Consider the following 21,011-nt stretch of genomic DNA (forward strand, 5'->3'; position numbering starts at 1 on the left):
TGGTTCAAATCCAGGTACCCCTTTGCATTGTAAATGCTTATCTTGGGATGCGTAGGGTAAGTGTACCCTCCCTGCAGAAGCAGGATTGTTGCTTATGTTCTGTTACGTTATGCCGACAGCAGTTGAGAAGTCCACTCATCTCGATTGTTCCATCCTGATGTTTACGCTCCACATGAGCCTCCTCCCTCCCTACTTCATCTCACCCGATCACCCTGCCCTTTACTTCATCTGCTTATCTTGCTTCCCCTTTAAAGCATCTATGCCATTCGCCTGAACTATTCCTTTTGTTGGGAGTTTCACATTCTTCCCAAACTTTAGGTAAAGATGTTTCTCTTCAATTCCGATTGGATTTATTAGTGACTAGCTCATATTTATGACCTCTCGTTTTGGTCTCCCTCACAAATGGAAGCATTCTGACGACGTCTACCCTACCAAACCCTTTAATTATCTTAAAGATCTCTATCAGGTCATCCCCCAGTCTTCTCTTTTCGAGATAAAAGAGCTCCAACCTGTTGAGCCTTTCCTGATAAGTATTTCCTGATAAGTCCGAGTTCTATTATCATCCTTGTGAATCTTTTTTGCTGCTTTGCCAATTCCTCTCTAATCTTCTTATAATCTGGAGACCAGAACTTTTCACATTACTTCAAGTGTGGTCCAACCAAGGTTTATTCCTGCTTATCATCTGGTTTTCAATTGTATCCCTTCGTGGTCTCAGCCCGGATCCCTGTGGAATACCACTTCTCATCTTTTGTCAGTCTGAATAACGACCCTTACCCTTACGCTCTGTTTTCTGTTTTGTAGCCAGCTTGCTATCCATTCTGATACTTGTCCACTGACTCCACATCCTCAGACCTCAGATATGAGTTGAAAATGCTGAACCTTATCGAAGGCTTTTTGAAAATCCAAATTTATTACGACTGCTACATCAGCCATGTCTATTCTTCCTGTTACTTCTTCAAAGAATTCAATAAGATTGCTCAAGCATGACCTTCCTTTCTGAAATCCGTGCTGTCTATTATTTATTATAATTTAGTTTTCTAGATATTTTTTCTGTTGCATCATAGAGTAATCATTCCATTATCTACACTAACACCGATTATAAACTCACTGTTTTGTTGCTCCCTGGGCTTGTTCTATCTCCCTTGTTTTATTTTAGGAATAGGATTGCTGTCCATCAGACCTCCAACAATATTCCCTTTTCTAATGAATGTTTACACATATGAAAGAATATCTCTGCTATCTCTTCCCTAATGTCTATTAACATGCGCGGCTGCAATCGATCCTGACTGGGGGTCCTTTCCTCTCTAAGTTTGATTAGTTTATCAATTATCTTTTATGTTTTGTAGTGAAATTGCAGTTAAGGAGGAGGAGTGTGAAACATTGGATGGAATAAACATGTTGAGAGAAGAAGTATTAAGGAAATTAGCATCTTTGAATGTAGATTAATCCCCAGGGCCGGATGAAATGTATCCCAGGCTGTTAAAAGAAGCAAGGGAGGAAATAACGGAGACTCTGAACATCATTTTCCAATCCTCCCTGGATAAGGCGTGGTGCTGGAGAATTGGAGGACTGCTCGTGTCTTACCGTTATTTAAAAAGGGAGATAAGGATAGACCGAGTTATTATCGGCCAATCAGTTTTACCTCGGTGGTGGGCAAATTTTTGGAATCAATTCTGAGTGACACGTTAAACCATCACGTAGAAAGGAACGGGTTAATGAAGGACAGTCAAGATGGATTTATAAGGGAAGATCGTGACTGACTGACTTGATTGAATTTTTTGAGGAGGTAACAAGGATTGTCAATGACGGCAGTGCATTTGATGTCGTCCACAAGGATTCTAGCAATGGTCGACGGGAGTTTTTATGACTGGAAGGCTATTTCCAGTCAGATTCCGCATGGCTCACTATTCGGTCCCTTGCTTTTCCTGGTATATATTAATGATTTTAACTTAAATGTACGTGCATGATAAAGAAGTTTGCTGAGGATACAAAAATTGACGGTCAACTTTTGTATTCTCTGCAAACTTCTTTATCATGCCCCATAAATTTAAGTTAAAATCATGAATATATAGTGAGGAGGAAACCTGTAGACTGCAGGAAGATATCAACGGACTGATCAGGTGGGCAGAAAATTGACAAATTCAATTCAATCCGGACAGGTGTGAGGTGATGCATTTGGGGAGGGCAAACAAGGCAATGGAATACAAAATAAATGGAATGATACTGAGAGGTAGAGGACGTGAGGGACCTTGGAGTGCATTTGCTTTCTTCGCCGAGGCATAGAATATAAGAGCAGGGACGTTATGCTCGAGCGGTATAAAACACTGGTTATATCACAGCTTAAGTACTGCATACAGTTCTGATCACCATATTACAGGAAACAATGTAATTGTACTGGAGAGGATACAAAGGAGAGTGGACGAATGAGTGAATGAGTGAGTGAATGAGTGAGTAAGTGATTGAGTGAGTGAGCGAATGAGTGCGTGAGTCAGTGAGTGAGTGAGTGATTGAGTGAGTGAATGGGTGAGTGAGTGAGTGAATAAGTGAGTGAGTGGATGAATGAGTGATTGCGAGAGGGAAGCAGGGAGAGAAGACAGGAGCGATGAAATGACAAAAGGGAGACAGGCAGACAAGAGAGGAATTACTGCTGGATCTCGTAATGGGAAGTGAAATGGAACAGATAAGAGAAGTAAACGTTGGGGAACATCTAGGCACGAGCGATCACAACATAATAAGGTTTATAAATATCATTGCGAAAGACGGTCACAGTTCTGTCGCCTGCACTTTCTGACTGCATTTGACGACCAAAAGTAGTTTATGGAGAATTTTCCACTTTTGTTTCCCGGAAATTACACACTTTGGGCACTCACAGCCTCTTATTTCATGGCTAGGATGTAAATTCTGTAATTTACAAAGTTTTCCATTCGTAAAGACCCATTTCTGTTCCGTAACCAGCAATTGGATGTATTGACTTAACATATAGAATCATAGAAAGGTTACAGCACAGAAGGAGACCATTCGGCCCATCGGGCGCGGGCCGGCTCCCTGCAAGTGCAACCCAGTGACACTCCCTCGTCCTATCCCCGTAGCCCTGCAATTTTTTCCCTTCAAGTACTTATCCAGTTCCCTTTTGAAGGCCATTATTGAATCTGCCTCCACGACCTCCTCGGGCAATGCATTCCAGATTCTAACAACTCAATGCGGAAAACAGTTTCTCTCTATCTGCTCTGCAAGAAACCTCATGGTTTTTGAAGACCTCCATCAAATTTCGTCTCAACCTTCTCTGCTCTGAGGAGAACAACCTCAGTTTCTCCAGTCTATGCACGTAACTGAAGTCCCACATCCCTGAAATCATTCCAGTAAATATTTTCTGCACCCTCTCTAAGGCCTTCACATCCTTCCCAAAGCGTGGTGCCTAGAATTTGACACAATACTCCAGTTGAGGCCAAACCAGTGTTTTACAAAGGTGAAGACCTGAGAGGGGGTGCAGAAAAAAATTACTAGCATAATTCCAGGAATGAGGGACTTTAGTTACATGGATCGACTGGAGAATATGGGGTTGCTCTCCTTGGAACAGAGACGGTTTTGTCGAGTTTTGATAGAGGTATTCAAATCATGAAGGATCTCGACATGGAAGAAGGAGAGAAACTGTTCACATTGGCGGAAGGGTTAAGAACCAGAGGACATAGATTTAAGGTGATTGGCAAAATAACCAAAGGTGACATGAGGAAAAACTTTTTCACACAGTGAGAGGTTCGGATTTGGAATGCACTGCCCGAGGATGTGATGGAGGCAGATTCAATCATGGCCTTGAAAGGGGAGCTGGATAAGTACTTGAAAGGAAAAAAAATGCAGGGCTTCGGGGAAAGGCAAGGAGTGTTTCTAGCTGGATCGCTCTTGCAGAGAGCCAGCACGGACTCGATGGGCCAAATGGCCTCTTTCCGTGCTGTAACCTTTCGATGATTCAACTTTATGTGTTGGAGGCGATTCAAAGGGAACAGAGCGTGCCGTAAATCGACACATCTCTCAGTGTCCTCGCAAGCAATGTAGTTTAAGAGCAATTAATCCTGAACCGTCTTACTTTATAACTCAAGTCGTACACTCGAAACCAATTTGGTAAAGGGAGACTAATATTGGGGACTGGAAATAGTTAGTGTGCAACTTGATATTGCTGTACACTGGAATAGAAAACGAGATTGGATGGACAGAAGTGGTCTGAAAGGATGGCCGATCGGCTGTGGGACGCAATGAACTTTTACAATTGAGCGAACAGCGGCTCGTTGGTCTCGGGGGATGATTCTTGCTTCGGGCGTTTCATTGAATAATATGCAAGAGGTCCCGGGTTCAAATCCCAGACGAGCCCTCCTGTGTTCCTCCTTTTAGTGAAAAGTCACCAATTGGCTTCTGACGTCTTTTCAGTGTTGCTGTTGGTGGAACTGAATTCTTTCCAGACCATGTTTGAGCTCCAGTGGACTGAATGCCGAAGATTCATCGGCGCAACACACAGAAAGCAAATAAAATGTCTCAAGATGATGAGGAGATTGAAACTGAATTTGCATTTTTCCCAATTCAGGCGGATATTAGATGGCGGGATAGAAAGCCACATATCCAAGTTTGCCGATGACGCCAAGATGGGCAGCATTGTTAGCAGTGCAGATGAAAGCATAAAATTACAGAGATGCATTAATACAATGAATGACTGGGTAAAATTGTGTCAAATCGATATCTGCTTAGTCATGTGTGAGGTCATCCACTTTGGACCTAGAAGGATAAATCAGAGTATTTTCGAAATGGTGAAAAGCTCGAAAAAGTGAAGGTCCAAAAAGACTTCGGGGTCCATGTACATAAATCATTAAAATGTCATGGACAGGTAAAAAAAATAATCAAAAATGTTAATGGAATGTTGGTCTTTATATCGAGACGACGAGAATACAAGGGGATAGGCATTATGATACAGTTATACAAAGCTCTGGTTAGACCACACCTGAAGTATTGTATTCAGTTCTGGGCAACGCATCTTCGGAAGGATATATTGGCTGTGGAGTGAGTGCAGCGTCGATTTACTAGAATGTTACCTGGACACCAAGGGTTAAATTAGGCGGAAAGTTTACACAAACTGGGGTTTACCTTGAATTTAGTCGATTAAGGGCTGATTTGATCGAACTTTTCAAAATATTAAGGGGAACTGATGGAGTAGATCGAGAAAAACTATTTCCGCCGGTTGGGATGTCTAAGACTTGGGAACATCGCCTAAGCATTAGGGTCAGGACTTTCAGGAGTGAAGTTGGGAAACACCTCTGCAAGCAAAGGGAGGTAGAAGTTTGGAACTCTCTTCCGCAAACGGCAGTTGATGCGAACTGAATTGTTAATTTTAAACCTGAGATTGATCGATTTTTGTGAACTGAAGTTATTAAGCGATACGGGGCTAAAGTGATTATATGGAGTTCGGTCACATATCAGCCATGATCTGTTTGAATTGCGGAACAGGCTCGAGGGGTGAAATGGCACACTTATATTCCTCAGCTCCTCATTGGTGAGAATGATTCTGCATTGGCCGGAAATCGAACCAAAGTCTCCCGCATAAGAGGTGAGAATTCGACCCCTGCACAACCAATGCGCGCGTTCTTAATAGCGGCAAGTGTCCATTTGGAATCCTATCTGAACGAACATGCCGTTTACAGCTGCGGTGGCCGAGTGTTTAAAGCTTTGGACTCAAAATTCAATTGAGGTTTTCCTGCGCAGGTTTGAATTCTGCTCGCAGAGCTTCTGTTTCAAGATCACTTCAGTGCTGAAATAGATTAACTTGGAGTTAATTGACCGCATTTATCCCTCTCCCAGAATGAGAGATTTTACAGCGTGGCCGGTGCTTTTAATTAGTGTCAGATCTTCTCTTGCAGGATTTCAAGACCCGAGAAGGAATCTCTCCCAATCTGTAACTTAAATTCTGCTAGTTTGCAAAACCTGACATTTTTACTCTTCATTTTCTTTGTCTGCATCTCTTTCTCTCTCCCTGTCTCTGTCTCTTGTCTCTCTGTTTTGTCCCGATGGACTTCTCAGGCTTCCTTGAACGGCGACAGCTGATCTCACCAGCAACAAAAGCAGAGAATGTGAAAGGAAAAAAAAGACTGAGACAGTAGGAAAAGGAAAGGTGCAACCCAGCTGATAAATTGGTAGCTAATGTATCCACATTCATGGATCTTCGCTCTCATAGTGAATGAAAGCAGCAATTTGAGTAAAGTGTACTTATGGTGGAGTGTAAACTGTGACGATACCGAGACAGACGACAATGTCGTTTCAGAGTAATTCATTCTGTAAATTGTTACTTGATAATACAAGTCGTACATTCAAAACAAATTTGATATTTTTGATGTGATATAATTAGTGCAGAACTTGACATTGTACAAGAAAGCGGGATTCTATCGACAGAGCCTTCTGAAAGGATGGCGGATCGGCTGCGTGGCAGCGAAATTTTCCAGTGGTTGCACGGCTCTGTTGCCAGTTGGTCTTTGGGTCTGATTCTCGCTCAGGGAGTTTCATTGGTTCAAATCCAGGATAAGCCCCGTTGTGTCCCCATTTTTAGTCAAAAATCACCAATTGGCTTCTCACATCTTTTCAGCGGTGCAGAAGGCAGGTTTGACTTATCTCCAGCAGAACATGTTTGAGCACCAGAGGACAGAATGCAAAGGGTTTGTCCACGCAACACACGGAGACGAAATGAAGATAATCTTTCAAGAAGTTGGACAGATTGAAGCCGTCACATGAATTTATCCCAATTCAGGCGATCTCAAGGGCACAGAATACAAAAGGTAAAGGATGCTGCATTGTCCTGGAAACAAACTCATGGTTTACCGCCGGCAGGCAAGGGTTTCATACTGAGCCACCAATGCACACCACGGCTGCAGACTGCACGTGTAACGTTGGACACATGTCTGGAACATACAGACTGGCAGAGTTCCGGTTTGTCCACCTCAAAAATTTCAAGAATTGCCTTCAAGCTGCACCTTAAAATCTGCTCAATCACAGAATTTGGAGATTTATACTATTTTTCTTTGCATGCATCTCGATATCTCTGTCTGCGTTTCTTCCCTCTCTGCCTTTCCCCCTGATGGACTTATCCAGCTTCTTTGAACGACCAGACGGGTTTCTGGAACGCCCAGGTTTCCAGACTGTAGAATCTTCAGTCCATTTATTGTATTTCGACAGGATGATCTTTGCTATTTTTCCGTCTCCGTTTTCAGAAAATATAAGCCCAGATGGGATTTCATCTCCTCGTGTCCCGTCACCTTCGGGTAATGGGAATGAACCCAATCTATCATTCGGTCTTAATATCTGTATTCTCATTGCTTAAGAATAAAATTACGGGGTTACAGTTATTTTGAGGACACATTTTAGAAATTAACACATAACAGACTTATTCGAAAACTAGAAGCACGTAATTAGCTAAAGGATAGGAGGCAGAGAGTAGTGGTGAACGGATGTTTTTCTGACTGGAGAGAAATATGCAGTGGGATCACCCAGGGGTCGGTATGAGGACTATTGCTTTTCTTGTTATATATATATGACTTGGATGTAGGAATAGGGAGTACAGTTTCGAAATTTGCGGATGATACAAAACTTGGCAACTTAGAGCATAGTGAGGAAGATAGTAGCAGACTTCAGGAGAACATGGACAGACTGGTGAAATGGGCAGTCACGTGACAGATTTAACGCCGATCAGTGTGAAGTCATGCACTTTTGGAAGAAGAACAAGAAGAGGCAGTATAATCTAAATGGAACAATTTATGGGGGGTTGCAAGAGCAGAGGGACCTGGGGGAGCATATTCACAAAACAGGGCAAGTTGATAAGGTAGTTAAAAAGCGTATGGGATATTTGGCTTTGTAAATGGGGGCATTGAATTTAAATACAAGGAATTCACACAAAACCTTTACAAGTCACTGGTTAGGCCTCAGCTGGAATGTATTGTACACTTCTGGGCACCATACTATACGAAGGATGAAAAAGGATTGAAGGGGATTCAGAGCAGGTTGACCTGGATGATACCAGGGATGAGGGACTTCAGTTGTTTGGAGAGATAGGAGAAGCTGGGTTATTCTCCTTACAGCAGAGATGGTTAACGGGAGACCAAAGAGAGGTATTCAAAATAATGAGGGGTTTTGAAATAGCAAGTAGGGAGAAATTGTTTCCTCTGGCAACTGGGTCTGTAACCAAAGATCATAGATTTAAAATAATTGGCAAAATAACCAGAGAGGAATTTAAGAGATTTTTTTTCACACAGAGGGTTTGTTAAGATCAGAAACGCACTTCCTGAAACGGTGGTGGAAGCAGATTCCACAGGATCATTCAAAAGGCAATTGGACATGTACTTGAGGAGGACTAATTTGCAGGGTTATGGGGAAAATCTGGGGTGTGGGTCTAATTTGGACAGGACTTCGAAAAATAGCCGGCACAGGTACGATGGCCGAATGGCCTCCTTCTATGCTGTAAGATTCTATGATTCTATGATTACCTTCTGAATCGTTGGAATTGATAATATTTAGTGTTGTGGAGCCTGAAAATTATAACCATGATATTCGGCTTCTCCATTCCCTTATGAATATCGCAGATTATAATGTCCAGGCGGGGTGGGACTGAATGGTGGATAGAGTGCGGAGATTGAGATGGAAGCCTAGCAGAATGAACTTGATGTCAACAGCAGGCGGTGAACCTTCTTCTCCAGAGAGGATCGTCATTTCAGTTCAGAAGGAAAAAGGTATCAAGAAAATCGGGTGAAATAGACACGGAATGAACCGGGACTTACAGCACATCCCTTTTAAACATACACAGACACGAAATGATCCAAGACTTACAGCACATCCCTTTCAAACAGACACAGACACGGAAAAATTCCGGGACTGACAGCACATCCCTTTTAAACTGACACAGACACGGAATGATCCGTGACTGACAGCACATCCCTTTTACACCGATAGAGACACGGAATGATCCGGACATAAATCATAATTATGGTACATAAATTTCTCTTACGTTGACTACAAGATTTACTCGTTTTACAACGACATCACTGTTCACTTTTATTATTCGCGACCTTGCAATCTCAATACCTTCTTGGTTGGAACTGTTGCTGATTTCAGCAAACAATGCAAAAACTTCCTTCTGCCGTTTGCCGACCTTCTGGATGGACTGAATGAAAGAAACAAGATTAAACACAACGTCGACGAGGATGAAACTCGAACCCACGCGTGCAGAGCACAATAGATTAGCAATCCATCGCCTTAACCACTCGGCCACCTCGTCGCATGCGCAAATTTGCGAAAGCTCCTTTATTCAAAATGAAAATACTGCCGATGTTGCCAAACTGAAATAAAACAGTCAATGCCGGACATCCTCAGCAGGTCAGGCAGAATCTTGAGATACAGAGTTAACATTTCATGTAGATGACCATCACATGAGTATTCTATTACAATCCTGACTTGCGCCTTGCAGATGGTGGGATGGATTTGGGGTGTCAGGAGGTGAGTTACTCGGCGCAGAATATCCAGCCTCTGACCTGCTCTTGTTGCCACAGCATTCAGCTGGCTGGTCCAGTTAACTTTCTGGTTCATGGTGACCACCAGGATGTTGATGGTGGGTGATTCCTGGAAAGATTCCAGGAATGAGGGGCTTTAGTTTCATGGATGGACTGGAGAAGCTGGGGTTGTTCTCCTTGGAATAGAGACAGCTGCGAGGAGATTTAATAGAGGTGTTCAAAATCATGAAGGATCTGGACAGAGTTGATGGAGAGAAACTGTTCCCATTGGCGGAAGGGTCAAGAACCAGAGGACATAGATTTAAGGTGTTTTGCAAAAGAGCGAAAGGTGACATGAGGAAAAATTTTTTACACAGCGAGTGTTTCGGATCTGGAATGCACTGCCCGAGGGGTGGTGGAGGCAGATTCAATCATGGCCTTCAACAGGGAACTGGATAAGTATTTGAAATGAAAAAAAAATACAGGGCGACAGTGAAAGGGCGGGGTGTGGTCCAGCTGGATTGCTCTTGCAGAGACCCGGTACGGACTCGATGTGCCGAATGGCCTTTTTCCATGCTGTAACCTTTCGATGATTCTATTCTGTGTGTCCGGGGCGATGCAAAGCGACCAGAGCGTGACGTAAATCGACCTGCTCATGTCCATTCCCTGATAATAAATCCTAGTGTGATGCAAAGAAGAAATACATAATTATGGTACATATCTTTCATCTTATGCTCACCACGAGAGATACTTCGTTTACCAGTGGGCCATTGCGCACTTTGATTGAAACTTCACCTGGATCACCCCTTACAATCCCAACACCTCCGTGCAAGAAACATTTTGGGTGGCAATTCAGACTTTGCTGATTTGTGCAAACAGATGCAAGCCAGCAATGCGGAAACGCACTTCTTCGGAAAGAAGATTTTTGGGTGACGCGGCCAAAATGAACAGCTCTACTAATTGTAGCAGAGGGGGGATCCGAACCCACATAATCGAAAGATTGACTCCACCATCTTGGACAACTGCATTGCTCCCCTCCATACCAGTCTGTCCATTTCTGATATAAAAGTTCAGAGGGCTGAAAGCTTACCTCTGGTTCTTTCCCCACAGGTGCTGCCTGATCTGCTGAGTGTTTCCAGCATTTTCTGTTTTCATTTTTGTGAATTCACAATGGCTGTTTTCCTGAAAACACCCAGTTTGACCCAAGGACAAAGCTCGCACTTCACTTTCCCCACACGCTTTAAAGTCTGTCGTTTCTGAACAAAATCCCCTCCGCGCCGGACATTCAAAGGACCTTTCGCTCACGGCCAACCTCCTGTAATCGACACTTTTTCACCATTCCCGCGCTTCTCATTTCTCCTCATTCCTTTTCAATCGGACATTTCCACAGACCTATTAAGATCAAGCGGAACATTTCCGGTCTTACTGTACCGCCCAGACTGACAAAAGTGCACCTTTCAGCCGTCATTCGCAGCAATGTCGCGCCGCCCGTCTCTCCCGCACATCAACTGCTCGGGGAAAAGCGCCAACGACCATGAAAACAAAACCCAGTTCTTCAGTTAACATCCCCCGTGTCACAAGATACCCCATGGAAATTTCACGGAAAAGTATGCCGCTGTCCTTCCGAATGCCTGCCCTGCTTTCTTAGTGCTTGTCTCTGGAACAGTCACGCAGATCGAAATGTATCGATTGGTTTCAAGGCACAAATGAACATTGGTGCGAGCGGGACATGTGCCCCCGAGAAACAGCGGTCGATGTGGAGCAAACTTAAAGGCGTAAGAATGTGAAAGTGAATGATACAGTTGGCAAGGCCGCAGGAAAGTCTCAATGAAATGGACGATGATTGTGGAAGGAAGAAAATGCTGGAAGAAGCGACAGGTCTGAATTTTGGATCATCCAGCAGAGACACATGAGAGAACAAAAGCATGATACAGACAAAGGTGCTGGAGGCAGAAAGAAAAAGCACGAAATAAGAGGAATGAAAAGAGAGTAACTGAGTGGAGCGCGAAGAGATACAGTAGCACAGTGGTTATCTTAAGTGGCTAATAAGCCAGAGACCTGGACTCAGAATCCGGGGTCACGAGTTCATAATCCCGCCATGACAGCTGGAGAAATTCAATTCATGAAAAATAAAAGTTGGAATTAAAATACCAGTATCAGTAATGGTGGCCATGAAACAACCGGATTGTTGTAAAAACCCATCTGGTTTACTCATGCCCTTCAGGGAAGGAAACCTGCCTTCCTTACCCAGTCTGGCCTCGATGTGACTCCAGACCCACAGCGACCAATGTGGTTCATTCCTAATTGCCCTCTAAAATGGCCTGGCAAACCACTCAGTTGTAAAATCTCGATTAACAAAAAAGTCTTAATAAAACCGGACGGGCCACCAGGCACCGCACACGACAAAGGCTCAAACCAAGCCCAGTCGAGTCTGCAAAGTCCTCCTCACGAACATCTGGGGACTTGTGCCAAAATTGGGAGAGCTGTCCCACAGACTTGTCAAGCAACAGCCTGACAGAGCCATACTCACAGAATCATACCTTTCAGCCAAAATCCGCAGACTCTTCCATCACCATCTCTGGGTATGTCCTGTCCCACTGGCAGGACAGACGGACCAGACAGTGGCGGTACAGTGATATGCAGTCAGGATGGGAGTGCTCAACATTGACTGTGGACCTCATGGCATCAGGTCAAACATGGGCAAGTGAAACCACCTACTGACAAGCCCTCAGCAGCTGATATCAGTCCTCCTCCATGTTGAACACCACTTGGAGGAAGCACTGAGGGTAGCTGGGGGACTTCAATGTTCATCACCAAAGGTGGCTCGGTAGCACCACTACTCGCCGAGGCCTGAAGGGCATTGCTGCAAGATTGGGCCGACTGTAGATGGTGAATGAATCAACACGAGGGAAAAACCAACTTGACCTCGTCCTCACCAATCGACGTGTCGCAAATGCATCTGTCCATGACAGTATTGGTAGGAGTGACCACTGCACAGTCCTCGTGGAGACGAAGTCCTGTCTTCGCACTGAGGATACCATCCAACGTGTTGTGTGGCACTACCACCGTGCTAAATGGGATAGATTCAGAACAGATCCAGCAGCTCAAAACTGGGCATTCCATGAGGTGCTGTGTGGCCATCCTGCAGCAGCATAATTGTATTCCAGCACAATCTGTAACTTCTTCGCCCGGCATATTCCTCACTCTGCCAACAAGCCAGGGAATCAATCCGGGTGCAATGAGGAGTGTGGAAGAGCATGCCAGAAGCAGCACCAGGCGTACCTAAAAATGAGGTGCCAACCTGGTGAAGCTACAACTCAGGGCTAAACATGCTGTAGATTGGAGCAAAGCGAATCCACAACCAACGGATCAGATCAAAGTTCTGCAGTCCTGCCACAGCAAATCGTGAATGGTAGTGGACAATTAAACAACTAACGGGAGGAGGAGGCTCTGTGAACTCTGTCGATATCCCCATCCTTAAGTGATGGACGAGTCCAGCACGTGAGTGCAAAAGACAAGGCTGGAAGCGTTTGCAGCCAGAAGTGCCAAGTGGATGAATCCATCACGGCCTCCTCCCAATATTCATCGCAGCCAGTCATCAACCAATTCGATTCAATCCACGTGATATCAAGAAACGGCTAAATGCACTGGATACATCAAAGGCTATGGGCCCCGACAACATTCCGGCGGTAGTACTGAGGTCTTGTGCTCCAGAACTAGCTGCGCCTCTAGCCAAGCTGTTTCAGTACAGCTACAACACTGGCACCTACCCGACAATGTGGAAAATTGCCCAGGTATGTCCTGTCAACAAAAAGCAGGACAAATCCAATCTGGCCAATTACTGCCCCATCAGTCGACTCTCAATCATCAGCAAAGTGATGGAAGGTGTCGTTGACAGTGCTATCAATCGGCACTTACTCACCAATAACCTGTTCAACGATGCTCAGTTTGATTCCGCCAGGACCACTCGGCCCCAGACCTCATTACAGTCTTGGTCCAAACATGGACAAAAGAGCTGAATTCCAGAGGTGAGGTGAGAGTGACTGCCCTTGACATCAAGGCAGCATTTGACCGAGTGTGACACGAAGAAGCCCTAGTAAAATTGAAGTCAATGGGAATCAGGGGAAAACTCTCCAGTGGCTAACCCAAGGAAGATGGTAGTGGTTGTTGGAGGCCAATCATCTCAGCCCCAGGTCATTGCTGCAGTAGTTCCTCATGGCGGTTTCCCTGGGCCCAACCATCTTCAGCTGCTTCATCAATGACCTTCCCGCCATCATAAGGTCAGAAATGGGGATGTTCGCTGATGATTGCACAGTGTTCAGTTCCATTCGCAACCCCTCAAATAACGAAGCAGTCCGAGCCCGCATGCAGCAAGACCTGGACAACATCCAGGCTTGGGATGACAAGTGGCAAGTAAAATTCGCGCCAGACAAGTGCCTGGCAATGACCATCTCCAACAAGAGAGAGTCCAGCCACCTCCCCTTGACGTTCAACGGCATTACCATCGCCGAATCCCCCACCATTAACATCCTGGCGGTCACTATTGACCAGAAAATTTACTGGACTAGCCATGTAAATGCTGTGGCGACGAGATGCTGGGTATTCTGGGGAGAGTGACTCACCTCCTGACTCCCCAAAGCCTTTCCGCCGTCTACAAGGCTAAGGTCTGGAGTATAATGGAATACTCTCCCCTTGCCTGGATGAGTGCAGCTCCAACAACACTCAAGAAGCTCGACACCATCCAGGACAAAGCAGCCCCCTTGAATGGCACCCAAGCCACCACCCTAAACATTCACGCCCTTCACCACCTGCGCACAGTGGCTGCAGTGTGTACCATCCACAGGATGCACTGCAGCAACTCGCCAAGGGTTCTTCGACAGCACCTCCTAAACAGACGACCTCTTCCACCGAGAAGGACAAGAGCAGCAGGCACATGGGAACAAAACCACCTGCACGTTCCCCTCCAAGTCACACACCATCCCGACTTGGAAATATATCGCCGTTCCTTTATCGTCGCTTGGTCAAAATCCTGGAATTCCATTCCTAACAGCACTTTGGGAGAACCTTCACCACACGGACTGCAGCGGTTCAAGAAGTCGGCTCACCACCACATTCTCAAGGGGCAATTAGGGATGGGCAATAAATGCCGGCCTCGCCAGCGACGCTCACATCCGGTGAACGAAGAAAACATTAATGTGAAGACATTGGCTGCAGCAGCGGGGTTGCACTTTTTATTTTCCTACTGTCTCAATCTTTCTTTATTAACTGGACAAATCAAATTGGGCAGGGCAGCCTTGAGGAAGAGTTTATTCAGTGTATTAGGGATGGATTTCTTGAGCAGTATGTAACTGATCCAACAAGGGGCCAAGCAACATTGGACCTGGTCCGGTGTAATGAGCCAGGATTAATTATTAATGTTCTAGTTAAGGATCGCCTTGGAATGAGTGACCATAACATGGTGAAATTCCATATCGAATTAGAGGGTGAGAAGATTGGTTCTCAAACAAGCGGACTGAGCTTGAATAAAGGAGACTATGATGGTATGAGAGCGGAATTGATTAAAGTGGACTGGGAAAATAGATTAAAGGGTAAGACGGTACATGAGCAATGGTGTTCATTCTAGGAGTTATTTTACAACTTTCAAAAAAAAAATATTCCACAGAGGAAAAAAGGGTGTGAAAGAAATGACAGCCATCCGTGGCTAAGTAAAGAAATTAAGGACAGTATCCGACTAAAAACAAGGACATATAAGGTAGCCAAACTTAGTGGGAGGATAGAAGATTGGGAAGACTTCAAAAGACAGCAAAAAGTAACTAAAGGATTGATTATGAAAGGGAAGATAGATTATGAAAATAAATTAGCAAAAAATATAAAAGCAGATAGCAAGAGTTTCTATGGTTATATAAAAAGAAAAAAGGGTGGCAAAGGTAAACGTCGGTCCCTTTCGAGGATGAGAACGGGAAATTAATGGTGGGAAACATGGAAACGGCAAAAATGCTGAACAAATATTTTGTTTCAATCTTTACGGTAGAGGACACTAAGAATATCCCAACACTGGTCAAACAGGGGGCTCGAGGGGGGGAGGAGCTAAATACGATTAAAATCACTAAGGAATTGGTACTCAGTAAAATAATGGGACTGAAGGCGGATAAATCCCCTGGACTTGATGGCTTACATCCGAGGGTCTTGAGGGAAGTGGCAGTAGGGATTGTGGATGCTTTGGTAATAATTTTCCAAAATTCTCTGGACTCGGCAAAGGTCCCGGCAGATTGGAAAACTGCAAATGCAACACCCTTATTTAAAAAGGGTAGTCGGCAGAAGGCTGGAAATTATAGACCAGTTAGCCTAACATCTGTGGTGGGTAAAATTTTGGAATCTATTATTAAGGAGACAGTAGCGGAACATTTGGATAAACATAATTTAATAGGACAAAGTCAGCATGGCTTTACGACGGGGAAGTCATGTCTGACAAATTTGCTTGAGTTCTTTGAGGACATAACGTGCAGGGTGGATAAAGGGGAACCAGTGGACGTAGTGTATTTAGACTTCCAGAAGGCATTCGACAAGGTGCCACATAAAAGATTATTGCTGAAGATAAAGAATCACTGGATTGGGGGTAATATTCTGGCATGGGTGAAGGATTGTTCATCTAACAGGAAGCAGAGAGTTGGGATAAACAGTTCATTCTCGGACTGGCAATCAGTAGCCAGTAGTGTTCCGCAGGGGTCGGTGCTGGGTCCCCAACTCTTTACAATCTATATTAACGATTTGGAGGAGGGGACCAAGTGTAACATATCAAAGTTTGCAGATGATACAAAGATGGGAGGGAAAGTGGAGAGGGAGGAAGACATAAAAAACCGACAGGGGGATAAAGACAGTCTGGGTGAGCGGGCGGAGATTTGGCAGATGCAATACAATATTGGAAAATGTGAGGTTATGCACTTTGGCAGGAAAAATCAGAGAGCAAGTTATTATCTTAAAGGCGAGAAACTGGAAAGTACTGCAGTACAAAGGGATCTGGGGGTCCTCGTGCAAGAAAATCAAAAAGTTCGTATGCAGGTGCAGCAGGTGATCAAGAAGGCCAACGGAATGTTGGCTTTTATTGCTCTGGGGATAGAATATAAAAACAAGGAGGTATTGCTGCAGTTATATAAGGTATTGATGAGACCGCACCTGGAATACTGCATACCGTTTTGGTCTCCATACTTAAGAAAATACATACTTGCTCTCGAGGCGGTACAACGAAGGTTCACTCGGTTAATCCCGGGGATGAGGGGGTGGACATATGAGGAGAGGTTGAGTAGATTGGGACTCTACTCATTGGAGTTCAGAAGAATGAGAGGCGATCTTATTGAAACATATAAGATTGTGAAGGGGCTTGATCGGGTGGATGCGGTAAGGATGTTCCCAAGGATCGGTGATACTAGAACTAGGGGGCATAATCTTTGAATAAGGGGCTGCTTTTTCAAAACTGATATGAGGAGAAACTTCTTCACTCAGAGGGTAGTAGGTCTGTGGAATTTGCTGCCCCAGGAAGCTGTGGAAGCTACATCATTAAATAAATTTAAAACGGAAATCGACAGTTTCCTTGAAGTAAAGGGAATTAGGGGTTACGGGGAGCGGGCAGGAAATTGGACATGAATTTAGATTTGAGGTTAGGATCAGATCAGCCATGATCTTATTGAATGGCGGAGCAGGCTCGAGGGGCCGATTGGCCGACTCCTGCTCCTATTTCTTATTGACCTTCTCTGCTGGTGTTGCAGGTTCGATCAGGCATCGCCGTTTCAGGAAGCCTGAGAAGTCCGTCAGGGGACAATACAAGAGACAGAGACAGGGAGAGATAAAGAAATGCATGCAAAGAAAATAAAGAGAATACATAGAATCACACAGTCATAAAATGGTAACAACACAGAAGGAGGCTATTCGGTCCATTGAGCCCGTGCCGGCTCATTGTAAGAGCGATCCAGTTCGTCCCACTCACCCGCTCCTTCACGTGTGTTGCGCCTTGGAAACTTCCGCACTCTGTCCTCTGGAGCTCAAATATTCTCTGGAAAAAAATCAATTCTCCCAACAGCAACACCGAAATGATGTCGGAAGCTAATTGCTGACTTTTCACGAAAAGCACTGAGATAGGAAAGATCGTGCGGAATTTGAAACTGAGATCTCACGTGTATCATTTAACGCAAAAGCTCTAAACGAGAATCATACCCCGAGACCCACGAACCGCTGACATTGAAATCGTACACCAGTTAAAATGTGCGCTGCCTCCCACTGCCGATCGGCCATCCTTTCAGACCTCTTCTGTCCATCCAATCTCGTTTTCTATTCTGGTGCACAGCAATATCAAGTTGTACATTAACGACTTCCAGTGACCAATATTAGTCTCCCTTTACCAAATTGGTTTCGACTGTACGATTAGAATTATGAAGTAAGACGTTTCAGAATTAGGTGCTCTGAAACCACATTGCTTGGGAGGATACTGAGAGATGCAGATGAACAGCGGAACGTTGGAGTGTATGTCCACGGATCCCAGAAGGTAGCAGATCAGGTAGATAAGGTGGTTGTGAAGTCACAAAGGATACTCTCCTTTATTTTCGAGGCATAGAATAAAAGAGCAGGGAGGGTATGGAAGAAATGTATGAAACAATAGTTAGGCCACAGCCAGAATACTGCGTACAGTTGTGGTCACACATTACAGGATAGGTGTGATTGCACTAGAGAGGGTACAGAGGACATTTACGACAACGTTGCCAGAACTGGAGAATTTTAACGATGAGGATAGATTGGATAGGCTGGGGTTGTTTGCTTTGGAACTGATGAGGCTTTTGGGAGATTTAATTAAGGTGTATAAAATTATGACGGGCCTAGATAGAGTGGATAGCAAGAACCTATTTCCCCTGGCAGGGAGGTCAATAATCAGGGTACATAGATCTAAGATAATTGGTCGAAGGATTAGAGGGGAGCGGAAGATTTAATTCCCAGCCAGTGAGCGGTGGGGGTCGGGAAGTCACTGCCTGAAAGGGTGGGAGAGGAGGAACCCCTCATCGCATTGAAAAATAAAAACTTCAACATGCACGTGAAGATCCGTAACCTACAAGATTAGTGACCAAACGCTGGAAAGTGAGATGAGGCTCGGTACCGATTTTTCGGTAAGCACAGGCAAGATGTGCAGAATGGCTTCCTTCAGTGGCCTAACTTTCTATGATTCGATGGTATGATTGCCGTCTGTCTCGGCATCGCGATAATATACACTCTACCATAAGTATACTTCAATCAAATTGGTGCTTTGTTTCACTGTGAGAGCGAAGAGACATAAGTGTGTAGACATTGGCTGCTGCAACTCGGTTGCACCTTTACTTTTCCTACCGTCTCAGTCCTCTTCTCCAGCCTTCTCTGCTGGTGTTGCAGGTTAGATCAGCCTTCGCCGTTCAAGGAAGCCTGAGAAGTCCATCAAGAGTCACACAGAGAGACATGAGACAGAGACAGGGAAAGATAGAGATATGCATGCAAATCAAATAAAGAGTAAAAATGTCAGGTTTTGCAAACTAGAAGAATTTAAGTTACAAATTGGGAGAGATTCCTTCTCGGGTCTTGAAGTCTTAGAAGAGAAGATTGCACGCCCGATTAAAAGCACCGGCCACGTTGAAGCATCTGGGAGAGAGGTAAATGTGGTCAATTAATTCCATTTAATGTATTTGAGCATTGAAGAGATCTTTGAAGAGTAGCGCTTCGAGCAGAATTCAAACCGAGGCAGGAAAACCACATCGGAGTTTTGAGACCACCGCTTCAACCTCTCGGCCATCGCAGCTGCAAACGGCATGTTCGTTCAAACAGGATTCCATTCAGAAACATGCAATTTCTGTATAAGTTAGCATTGGTGGTTCAGGGGTAGAATTCTCTCCTGCCACGCGGGAGACCCGGGTTCGATTCCCGGCCAATGCACGATTGTTTTGCATTCTGCACCAAGGAGGAACTTCGGAACAGGATTGTGGTTTTTGGTCCTTCCAGCCTGTTCCGCAACTCAATGAGATCATGGCTGAGTTGTGACCGAAGTCCCTGTACCCGCCTTCGTCCCATAGTTCTCAATACGTTTGGTTAACAAAAATCTATAAATCACGGGTTTGAAATTAACAATTGAGCTTACATCAACTGCCGTTTGTGGAAGAGACTTCCACACTTCTACATCCCTTTGCTTGTGGAAGTGTGTCCTAACTTCACTCCCGAAAGTCCTGACTCTAATGTTTAGGCTATGCCCCCAAGTCCAAGACACCTCAACGAGCGGAAATAGTTTCTTTGTAACTACCCCATCAGTTCCTCTTAAAATCTTGATAATTTCGATCATATCAGCCTTTAATCCACTAAATTGCAAGGAATACAACCATAGTTTGTGTAATCTCTCCTCGTAATTTAACGCTTAGAGTCCAGGTATCATTCCAGGAAATCTACACTGCACTCCCTCCAAGGACGGTATATCCTTCCTAAGGTGCGGTGCCCAGAACTGAACACAGCACTCCAGGTGTGGTCCAACCAGAGCTTTGTGTAGATGGAGCATAATGTCTATTCCCTTGTATTCTCATCCTCTAAATATACAGGCCACCATTCCATTAGCCTTTTTGATTATTTCCTGTACCTGCCCATGACATGTTATTGATCTATGTACATGGACACCTAAGTTCCTGTGGAACTTCACAGTTTCGAATTATTCACCTTTTGTAAAGTATTCTGATCTATCATTGTGAAGTCCAAAGTGGATGACCTCACACTTGCCAAAATTGAAATCCATTTGCCACGGTTTTGGCCATTCATTTATTATATTAGTGTCTCTCTGGAATGTTATGCTTTCATCTGCACTGCTCACAACGCTGCTCATTTTGGAGCCATCCACAAACTTCGATATGTCGTTCTCGAACCCGTCATCTAATATTAATGAGAACGCCTGAACTGGGGGAATTCACATTCAGCATCAATCTCTTCATCATCCAGAGACATTTTATTTACTTTACATGTGTTGCGTCTTCGGAAACTCAGCACTCTGTCTTCTGGAGCTCAAACATGCTCTGCATGCAATTCAATCCTACCAACAGCAATACTGAGAAGATGTCAGAAGCCAATTGGTGTCTTTTCACTCAAAGTTGTGGAATAGCAAGGCACATCCGGGATTTGAACGCGGAACATCTCAGACTTTAATTAACTAAAGCCCCAAAGCGAGAATCATGCATTTGGATCAACCAGGCGCTGTTGCTTGCTTTGTGCAGCCAGTGACAAGTTTCGATGTCTTCCAAAGCCGATCGGCCATCCTTTCAGACCTCTTCTGTGCATCCAATCTCGTTTTCCATTCCGGTGTGCACTAATATCAAGCTGTACACTAACTATTTCCTGTCGCCAATATTAGTTTCCCTTTACTAAATTGGTTTCGTCTGTGCGACTTTTATTATCAAGCAAGACGTTTCAGAATTAGTTGCTCTGAAACTACATTACTTTGGAGGACACTGAGAGGTGTCGATG

General features: G+C 44.5%; 2 non-coding genes across 2 annotated transcripts; one reads left to right on the forward strand and one right to left on the reverse strand.

Moving 5' to 3' along the window:
- Positions 1-9,213: 9,213 nt before the first annotated feature.
- trnas-gcu (transfer RNA serine (anticodon GCU)) lies at positions 9,214-9,295 on the reverse strand. Its single transcript has one exon. It is a non-coding gene; the product is annotated as a tRNA-Ser (tRNA).
- Positions 9,296-19,377: 10,082 nt separating this feature from the next.
- On the forward strand, positions 19,378-19,448 carry trnag-gcc (transfer RNA glycine (anticodon GCC)). Its single transcript has one exon. It is a non-coding gene; the product is annotated as a tRNA-Gly (tRNA).
- The last annotated feature ends 1,563 nt before the right edge of the window (positions 19,449-21,011 follow it).

Source organism: Heptranchias perlo, chromosome 20 (assembly GCF_035084215.1).
Source record: "Heptranchias perlo isolate sHepPer1 chromosome 20, sHepPer1.hap1, whole genome shotgun sequence".
Taxonomy (NCBI): Eukaryota; Metazoa; Chordata; class Chondrichthyes; order Hexanchiformes; family Hexanchidae; genus Heptranchias; species Heptranchias perlo.